Consider the following 11151-nt stretch of genomic DNA (forward strand, 5'->3'; position numbering starts at 1 on the left):
CACTGCCATACCTCCAACACTTCTCTCCTATACATAGTGCCCACTGTCATACCCTCCACACTCCTCTCCTGTACATACTACTCACTATCATACCCTCTATACTCCTCTCATATACATAGTGCCCACTGTCATACCTCCAACACTTCTCTCCTATACATAGTGCCCACTGTCATACCCTCCACTCCTGTACATACTACTAACTGTCATACCCTCCATACTCCTCTCCTATACATAGTGCCCACCGTCATACCCTCCCTCCACACTCCTCTCCTGTAATTACTGCTTACTGTCCTACTCTCCTGTACATAGTGCCCACTGTCATACCCTCCACACTCTTCTCTTATATATAGTGCCCAATGTCATACCCTCTACACTCCTCTGCTGTGCATAACCCCCACTGTCTTACCCTCCACACTCCTCTCCTGTACAAAGTGCCTTCTGCCATACCCTCTGCACTCCTCTCATGTACATAGGGCCCACTGTTAGACCCTCCACATTCCCCTCCCTCACCTGCACATACTTCCCACTTTTATACCATCCATACTCCTCCCCTATGCCTCTTACCTACAAAAATTGTTCTTTAAAATTATATGTTAAAATTATATGTTAAAATTATATGTTAAAATTATATGTTCCTCAATGTTACCAGCTCTAGAATGGGCACTTTTGTCAGTTCAACTAAAGGAAATCTCACAGTCCTCATTGTTGTTCTGCCCCATTATTAGTACTTATTTTATTTTGTAATTACTATTGTGATGTATAGAGGAACATAGGGGATGTCAGCTACTCTAAATATAGCACTTGTAAAAAAAAAGCGTCCCTGAAAATATTTTTGAAATGTTGACATCCATGTACTTAGGCACTGCCCAAGGGCCACAGGGTCAGTAGGGGCCCCATGAGAGGCTCCGGTGATAGTAAAGCGGTAGTAAACTTTTCTAACAGTACTACTTTTTAGAGGCCCTTGGGTAGGTTATGCCATAATGTACAAGTATGCCCAGCATATTAGCACATTAGGGCACACTTAAATTGTCAGACTGAGCCCTCCAGTGCTGTGCTGTGATCAATCCAGCGGGGCCTGGGCACTTCCACCTTCACCCGGACTTCCTTCTGGGTTCTGTGCCTTCCGTCATTTGCCTTGGCCAGGCTGCATTGATGTCATTCCCACACATGCTCATGTGCATCCTCTCTCTCTCATCCCCCCCTTTCTCTGTCATCCTCCCTCCCTTACCCCTCACACCTCTTTCATCCCTTTCTTTCTCTCTCTCATCCTCCTTCTCTCTCTTTAATTTAATTTGTTATAACAAAAAATAGTTAGCATTTTTATTTACTTATTGTTTATAAAAGGCCCCACCAAAATCCTCAGCACCAGGCCCACGATGTTCTTAATCTGGCCCTGATGGCAGCATAATATATATTACATTTTTTGTAATACATTTCCTACTACAGTAAACCAAATCAATAAAATCTCCTATAAGCTCTAACATGTGAATGTCACTTTTAAAGTAATTTTCAATCTATGTAAATCTGCAGCTTTCATTACTAATCTCCGGTGATCCTGATATGTTTATATTTCTTCAGGCACTTCCTGTTATAGGGTGACAACTCTTTGTCCCCATCTCCCATTTGTACACATTAAACAAGCATGGTCCACTGTTGTCACCATGAGGAAGCTCATCCTGAGAAATGCCATGTAGTCATCCCTGGAGTCAGGAGGCAGGAAGTATCAGCAAAGAGGCAGCAAGGGGTCAGCAGCACTGAGATACAACAATGAATGAAGAAAATAGGTATTAATAAAGTAAACAAACATGGCAACTGTTTAAGGCTGGGTTCACATATCTGCGAATTCACTGCGGGTTTCCCAGCATCCAAGTCGCATGTGAGTGTACCCCACTCGCAATAGAGCCAGTTCACACAGGTCCGGGGCGGCCATGGTCCGCATTCCTAAACGGTCCTGTGCGTCTTTGGGTCTGGTTCAGGTGTGAATTCAGACCTGATTCGCACCTGAACCGGTGAACAGGGACTCACCAGATCCCATGTTGGGAAGCGCGGCCGCACATATGTGAACCCAGGCCTAAGTGATTTTAAAACTGCAGTTTTTTTTGTACTTGCAGCAGTACTTTATTGGCTTCTTTATCTTGTAAACCTTGACCGCTACCCCAGGTTTCTAGTTTTAGGGTGGCACCTTTTTCCTTGCCGCATTCTATGGAGCCACCCTTGCATGCAGGGACTAGGGTTGTGTTTCTCTACACTGTGTGCACCAATAGAAACACACAGCCCCATATCCCAGGAGGAAAAAGCACTTCACTGCTCCTCCTCCAAGCTAAAAAGACTCCATGGAAACTGCACTGTCCACTGTTAACTCTTTCCTGTGAAGTTCAGGGAAGCAACTCTGAGAAAGCAGGAGCCAGCAGCATTGAAAATCGAGGTACTATTTCTCCCACTGACACCAATGATGGGGCACTATTCCTTCCACTGATGCCAATGATGGGGCACTATTCCTTCCACTGATGCCAATGATGGGGCACTATTCCTTCCACTGATGCCAACGATGGGGCTCTATTCCTCCCACTGACACCAATCATGGGGCACTATTCCTTCCACTGATACCCATGGTGGGGCACGATTCCTCCCACTCACACCCATGATGGGGCAATATTCCTCCCATTGACACCAGTAATGGGGCACTATTTCTCCTGCTGACACCAATGATGGGGTACTATTCCTCCCACTGACACCAATGATGGGGAGCTATTGCACTGACATCCGTGATGGGGCACTATTCCTTCCTACTGACACCAATGATGGGGCACTATTCCTCCCACTGGCACCAATGATGGGGAGCTATTGCACTGATATCAGTGATGGGGCACTATTCCTCCCTACTGACACCAATGATGGGGCACTATTCCTCCTACTGATAGAATTGTTGGGGCACTATTCCACTGACACCAATGATGGGGTACTATTCCACTGACACCAATGATGGGGCACTATTCCTCCTACTGATAGCAATGTTGGGGCACTATTCCACTGACACCAATGATGGGGCACTATTCTTCCTACCGACACCAACAATGTAATTTTCTTACTCCCACTGACCTTGAAGGTGGCTTCAATATTTCCTCCTATGGCCTCATTGGCTGGTAGGATCACCTTCTCATCTCTGTGCCCTGTGCCTGGCATGAAGGTGGTTCACTGAAACAGCTACATATGAGCGCTGGAACCCTAGCATTGCAGGCAATGGCATCACCTCCTGAACCCCCCCTCCAAATAAAAAAAATGGCACCACTCATTCACCAATGTTCAGATACAATTGTAGGCAGGTGGAGAACACAGAAGGGTATATGGCTGCTAACATAGTTACATAGTAGGTGAGGTTGAAAAAAGACACAAGTGCATCAAGTCCAAGTGTGATTATATGTCAGTATTACATTGTATATCCCTGTATGTTTCAGTCGTTCAGGTGCCCCCCCGCGCTGAGACCACCGCCTGTGGAGGGGAATTTCATATCCTTGCCGCTCTTACAGAACTCTCTATGTAGTTTAAAGTTAAACCTCTTTTGTTCTAATTTTAATGAGTGGCCACGCGTCTTGTTAAACTCCCTTCTGCAAAAAAGTTTTATGCCTATTGTGGGGTCACCAGTATCAGTAATATTAGTGCCCATATTACTGATGGACACTGATTCACATCTGTTTAGGGTACTAACAGGTGTTACTGATGGGCACTGATTGGCACTTTGGGCACTGACTGGCATTTTTATGGGCACTGACTGGCATCTGATTTGCAGCTGTGGTGGGCACCTCTGATGGGGGCAGTGCTGATAATCAATGTGATGATTATCAGCACAGACCCCCCCCCCCCCCGACAAGGGAGCCGCCGATCAGCTATCCCTGACGGCCCGAACTGAGGAAAGCCGTTTACCAGAACTTCCTGGTTACACGCTGTGATTGGTCACAGCTAATCACGTGGTAAAGAGCCTACATCAGTGATGGTGAACTTTGGCACCCCAGATGTTTTGGAAATACATTTCCTATGATGCTCAACTATATTGCAGAGTGCATGAATATCATGGGAAATGTAGTTCCAAAACAACTGGCCTACATCATAGGCTTTTTAGCACAATTGGAGTTGTGCTGTGTCAGAGTGATACACCACACCACCGATCGCCGCGCTGCGTGTCTACGCAGGCGCATAATCACGGCTTATCCTGCTGGATGTCATATGATGTCCAGTCAGGATAACACAACCACAGCTCAGCCCTTATTCTGCTATAGGCCAGGCGGGAAGTGGTTAAAAGACATTTCCAGGGACACTTACCATAGTGCTCTAGGCAGAGAAAAGCTGGGTAGACACTTATCAAAATCTGGCTAAACTGTATTAGGTTGTAACATGTAATCAGGGCCGCTGATAAGGCAGTACAACCAGTCCTCTGGTAGGGGGCCCTGGGCCCTTCACCCAAACATGCCATTTATCTATAGTGCAAGCTGTTTTTAATAGAAGACCTGGCCCCTAGGCATGCCGGGACATAAATTACAGCTCTGTGGACCCCAAAAGTTCAGCAGAAGGGCCACGGAAATGGGAGCAGAGAGAGGACTTTTTATAATTTGGGATCTCAGACGGATAAAGCCGGTGTCGTGTTTCCGGGAAGTTCCAGCTGGTCTCAGCTACTCCCCTGCCTGCAGAGTAACCACTGCATAGGCAAGGCCACAGGATGGGGATCGTGGTGCACAGGCAAGGTGACACAACTGCACAGTGACAGCACTTGTTTCTGGAAGAAGGTACAGGGGGATAGAGTAACTGTAGCACTGCAACAGCCATGTGCCTGACAGCCCTATTGTGATTATCATGATGATGATGATCATAAATACAATGAATTGAGTTGAAATGCTTCCCATTGGGTATCAGTTACACTTCAAACACCTCTTCAACGCCTGCTCTAATGCCAGTGTGAACTCTGCCTTCTTTCTTCTCTCTGATGATTAGACAGTGATGGGTTTTGGGTGATTTCTCCATCTATTTCTATTACAGATCTTATTTATTAGAGGAATTTATTGGACCAATCCTAAATTGATGAGCACCAGTGCTGTTCACCTAGTCACCTATTGTGATTAATTTTTTTTTTAAATAAATAAATAAATAATAATAAAAAAAAAAAAAAAAAAAATATATATATATATATATATATATATATATATATATATATATATATTGAGAAGTTATAGTGACTTCAGTGAATACTTTGCAGAAATCCACCACCACTTGAGAGGAGGCTTACCAGATGTAATGGACCCAGTTAGGTATATACCTAGTGAGTCACACGAGTTTATTGATGTAAATCCACACGAAAAAACAGCTGGCAAAACTTGTAACTTCTCATGGGTACCAGAGTAGACAGAGATATGACCCAAAAATAGATGAAATGGCTATCCACCTTTTGGGGTGACTGAGGACAGAGATTCTTCCACGTATATTATAGGCCAAAAATAAGAAAATACAGCCTCATAGTGAAATACCGTTTAAAACTTTTATTAACATTAAAAGCGTAAATGGGTACTCACATATTACAGGCAAATACAAGCATGGAAATAAAATCTGGCAACGCAGTGGCTTCAACGAGCCCTTCCCGACGCGTTTCTCCTAAACAGGCATCATCTAGGGATTCCCCAGATGATGCCTGTTGATTATATTATTTACACTGGTAAAAGATTATATAGATATTGTCATAATCTAAGCGCTGCACCTTTTTTATTATTTCACCATTTTGTTTGTTGCAGTAAGTCTGCGGTGCTGGCAGCTATTATTTATTTGTTTGTGGATAGCACGGTTTTTTCTCACTTTATATACACCCATCAGTGCCATCTTATCTGTGCCCATCTTTGCCACCTTATCTGTGCCTATCGGTGCCACCTTATCTGTGCCTATTAGTGCCGCCTTAACTGTGCCTATCAGTGCCCACCAGTGTAGCCTATCAGTGCCCACCAGTGCCGCCTCATCAGCGCATTTCAATGAAGGAGAAAAATGACCTGTTTGCAAAATTGTATAACAAACTATGAAACATGATTTTTTATTTTTTTTATTTTGCATCTTTTTTTGTTTGTTTAGTAAAAAATAAAACTCCCAGCTGTAATTAAATACCACCAAAAGAAAGCTCTATTTGTGGGAAAAAAAAATGATAAAAATTTCATTTGGGTACAGTGTTGTATGCCCGCGCAATTGTCATTCAAATTGCATCAGCGCTGAAAGCTGAAAATTGGTCTGGGCAGGAGGGGGGTTTAAGTGGCCAGTAAGCAAGTGGTTAAAGAGGAAGTAAACTTCCTTTACTGCCTTTTTACATATAGGTAAGACTAGAATAAGGCTCACCTATAGGTAGTGTAAATATCTCCTAAGCATATTTACTCTACCTGCAGCCAGTGACATCACTGAGCCGTGAATGGTGGCTCCTGCATGCATGCGCAGGAGTGACATAATTGCGGCTACAGCCAGTCACAGAGTCGGAGCCCGCGAACCCGGAAGTAAGACGGGCGAAGATGGAAGCTGCTGCATCGCTGACATTGCGGTGCTAAACAGCTTTGTTTTATGGTAAGTTTCACATAATGTGCTAATAAGCGATGCATACTAGCACATTTTTACTTTATCTTGCAGGAAAGAAAACAAAAACGTCCAGCGGTATTCAACCGCTTTAAAAATCCCCCTGTCTATAGGCAAGCGAACGCTATGGGTATTTAACCACTTCAATATCGGGCCATAGTCATATGACGTCCGCAGATGGGATCTCCCATCCTGGGCGGGCGTCATATGACGTCCTCGGTATCTCGCCGCTCCTGCGTGCCCCCCAGAGTGGCGATCGTGGATGAGGTGTGTCCCTCGGACACAGCCCATCCCTGATGCGGGTAAAGAGCCAATAACAAATGGCTCTTTACCATGTGACCGACTGTGTCCAATCACAGCCGGTCACATGCATTGCCCTTGTGCACGGCGCTCGTGCACGCTCCTAGGGCGTGCACAGAGCGGTGATCGGGGATGCGGCTTTTCACCCTGACACAGCCCAACCCCAATTGCAGTAAAGAGCCAATGAAATTGGCTCTTTACCATGTGACCGGCTGTGTCCAGTCACAGCCGGTCACAGAATGTAAACAATCTGCGGTAACGAGACGTTACCGGGTTCTCCTCCTCACACACCGATCGTGTGTGAGAAGGAGATTGCGGTAACATATTGTTACCGCTTACAGTACACACCAACCATGCTGATTCCCCCCCAATAAAGAGTACCGGTCATCACCCATCAAAGTACCCGAGCACCTGTCACAGCCCATCCAAGTACCAGAATACCTGTCGCAGCCCATCTGAGTACCCGTCACCACCCATCAAAGTACCCGAGTACCTGTCACAGCCCATCTGAGTACCCAAGTACCTGTCACAGCCCACCTGAGTACCTGTCACAGTTCATCTAAGGAACTCAAGTACCTGAGTACCTGTCACAGTCCATCTGAGTACCCGGGTACCTGTCACAGTCCATCCGAGTACTGGTCACAATTCATCCAAGTACCCAGGTACCTGTCACAGTTCGTCTGAGTACCCGAGTACCAGCCACAGTTTGTCTGAGTACCCGAGTACCTGTCACAGTTCATCTGAGTACCCGGGTACCTGTTACAGTTCATCTGAGTACCCGGGTACCTGTCACAGTTCATCTGAGTACCCGGGTACCTTTCACAGTCCATCTGAGTACCCAAGTACCCGTCACAGTTCATCTGAGTACACGAGTACCTGTCACAGCCCACCTGAGTACCAGTCACCAGCCCATCAGAGTACCCGAATACCTATCTGTAGCCCATCAGATTACCTGAGTACCTGTCACCAGGCCATTGGCGTGCCCGAGTACCTGTCACCAGGCCATTGGCGTGCCCGAATACCTGTCACCAGGCCATCAGAACACCCGAGTACCTGTCACCAGGCCATCAGAGCACCCGAGTATCTATCTCCAGCCAGAGTACCTAAGTACCTGTCACCAGCTCATCAGAGTACCAGAGTACCTACTTGCAGCCCATGCCTCATAGAATATATGTTGAGGTGTTTGCTTTCCAAAATGGGGTCATTTTGTGGGTAATTCCACTGTCCTGATGCTCCAGGACCTTCAAAATTGTGATAGGTACAATAAAAAAGATTTTACGAAAAAAAAATTGTGATAGGTAGGTATGAAATGAGATGTGTAATTTTATGCTCCTAGAAGGCCTGAAGGTACTACTTCAATGTTGGTCCCCTGTATGTGGACTGGCTGTGTAAAAGTCTCACACATGTGGTATCTCCATACTCGGGTCGAGTAGCAGAATGTGTTTTGGGGTGTCATTTTTGGTATATTCATGCCATGTGTTAGAAATATCTTATAAATTGGCAACTTTGTGTAAAAGAAAAAGATTCATTTTCTTTCCACGTTTTTCTGAAGACTTGTGTAAAAAAATGAACCGTTCAAAAGACTCATTATGCCTCATAGAATAGACGTTGAGGTGTTTGCTTTCCAAAACGGGATCATTTTGTGGGTAATTCCACTGTCCTGGTGCTCCAGGGCCTTCAAAATTGTAATAGGTCGTTAGGAAATTAGAGGTGTAATTTATGCTCCTAGAACACCTGATGTTTCCTGGATGTGTGGCCTTTGTATGTGGCCAGGCTGTGTAAAAGTCACACACATGGGGTATCCTCATACTCAGGAGGAGAAACAGAATGTATTTTGGGGTGTCATTTTTGCTATGTACATGCTTTGAGTTAGAAATATCTTATAAACTTACCACTTTGTTTAAAAAAAATAGGTTTTAATTTTATTTCTACATTTTCCGAAAACTATTGGAAAAAAATGAACCATTCAAAAGACTCATTATGCCTCATAGAAAAGATCATTGGGGTGTCTGCTTTCCAAAATGGGGTAATTTTGTGGGTAATACCACTGTCCTGGGGCTCCAGGGCCTTCACAAATGTAATAGGTGGTTAGGAAATTAGAGGTGTAATTTTATGCCCCTAGAACCCCTGATGGCGCTCCCTGCATGTTGGACCTCTCTGTGTGGCCAGGCTGTGTAAAAGTCACACACATGTGGTATCGCCATACTCAGGAGGAGTAACAGAATGTATTTTGGGGTGTCATTTGACGTATGCATGTGCTGTGTGTGAGAAATAACTTGTTATTATGAAAATTTTGTGAAAAAATAAATAAAAAATGTAATTCTTAATTTTCCCAAGAATTGTGGGAAAAAAGTACAACTTCAAAAAACTCACCATGCCTCTTGCTAAATATCTTGTACTGTCTACTTTTAAAAAAGGGGTAATTTGGGGGGTATTTGTACTTTTGCGACATTTCAGGGCCTCAAGAAATGACAAAGGCCATCAGTGTATCAGGTGTGATGAATTTTCAGTGATTTGCACCATAACTTGTAGACTCTATAACTTTCACAGAGACTAAATAATATCCAAAAACGGAAGCCCTATAGTAAGTCTATGGGTGACGTCACTTCCTAGCCATTGTCCGCTGTCTCCTGCACGGAACATCCACCGCTGAAGACTGGATCGGCTCCAGAAAAGGTATATATAGCGATTTTTCATATAGTATATGGCCAGCATTAGATGTTGGCTAAACTTCCACTTTTTCAGAAACTTGAGCTACAGTAGCTCTTCTATTGGATCAGACTAAACAGGCCAGCCTTCACTCCTCATTTGCATCAATGAGCCTCAGCTGCCTGGGACCTTGTTGCCGATTCACGATTTTTGTCTTCCTTGGACAACTTTCCATAGGTTCTGACCACTGCCAACCGGGGACATCCCACAGGAGCTGCAGTTTTGGAGTTGCTCTGACCCAGTCATTTAGCCAGTACAGTTTGGCCCGTGTTAAAGTCGATCAAATCCTTTACGATTCTATAGGACTACTTAGTGACTTTTTCTTGATTCTTCACTGTGATGAGTTTTTTTTTTGTTTTTACATACTGTCACCAGTGTAGTTCAGAGTTATAAGATAACTATTGTGGCAATGATCAGAGACAGTGACTGGTGACAGTATGTAAAAAAAAAATATATATTTTTAATTTTTTTTCCAACACACTGTGACCAGAGCAATGCACGGTTCTCTGGGGAAGTGATCTTTACACACAATTGATGAATTTCATTGGTATAAGCAACCATTTTACTGAATGAAATTGGTTCATTCAGTGTCTTTTGTTGTGATTAGCTGTGATTGGTCAAAGATAATCACATGGTACAGAAGCCATCCATTGTTTACAATTGTCATGTGATCTCCTGTGATCGGTAACACTGGCCACATGGTACTGTTATCAGTCATCGGCTGTGTCTGGCGGACACAGTGTTGACAGATTGTGCCACTGCGTGGTCCCACGAGGGACACGTTCTGGGAGGACGTCATATGATTTACTGCTGTTCAGGGGCTCTGGGCTTCCAGCAAGAAGAAACAGGAACAATGCTGGAGGCAATTTAGAGCACATACTAAGCCCTCTTTCACACGGGCTTTCTGAATAGGTCTGCCGGTCAGTTTTTCAGGCAGACCTGATCAGACACTCCATTCACTCCTATGGAGTGGCGGATGTCAGTGGTGACATGTCGTGAAATCCAGATGGATGGAGACCCTATTTTCCATCCGTCTGGCGAATCGGATGAAAACGGACAGGCGGACCATTTTCAACAGAGCTCCCATAGAGGAGAGCGGTGCTCTGAGAGGTCCGTTGCAGCACACTAACTGGAGAAGACCGGTCATCCACCTTCTCATCATCACCCTGAACCAGCAGAGCAATCGCCCCGCGGAGCAAAGCGGAGTCTGCCGGGCAGACCGTCCTTGTGAAAGGACTATAATTTTAGTGGCATAAATATTAATGTTAAATGTATGTTCCTTGCTAAACAATTTCTTTTATCAAGCTGGTATGGGTAAAGTTCTGCTTTTGGATAGAGTAAGGGATGTTATAATCTCAGTCAGATTTTTTTTTTATGCCAGCAGATCAGCCTCTACACACTCTGCAGTGCCTCAGAATGGAGCTCTGCTGAGCATATGCAGAGCAAGGTGACACAGTGTATTACTCAATTTTAAACAGTATATACACTTATTTGTAATGTTTTACCTAGCTATACCCATTGGAGAGATTTCCCCATTGGAGGATTTCTCCTTCT

Source organism: Lithobates pipiens, unplaced genomic scaffold, assembly GCF_037356315.1.
Source record: "Lithobates pipiens isolate NorthernLeopardFrog02 unplaced genomic scaffold, aLitPip1_a1.2 Scaffold_1, whole genome shotgun sequence".
NCBI lineage: Eukaryota > Metazoa > Chordata > Amphibia > Anura > Ranidae > Lithobates > Lithobates pipiens.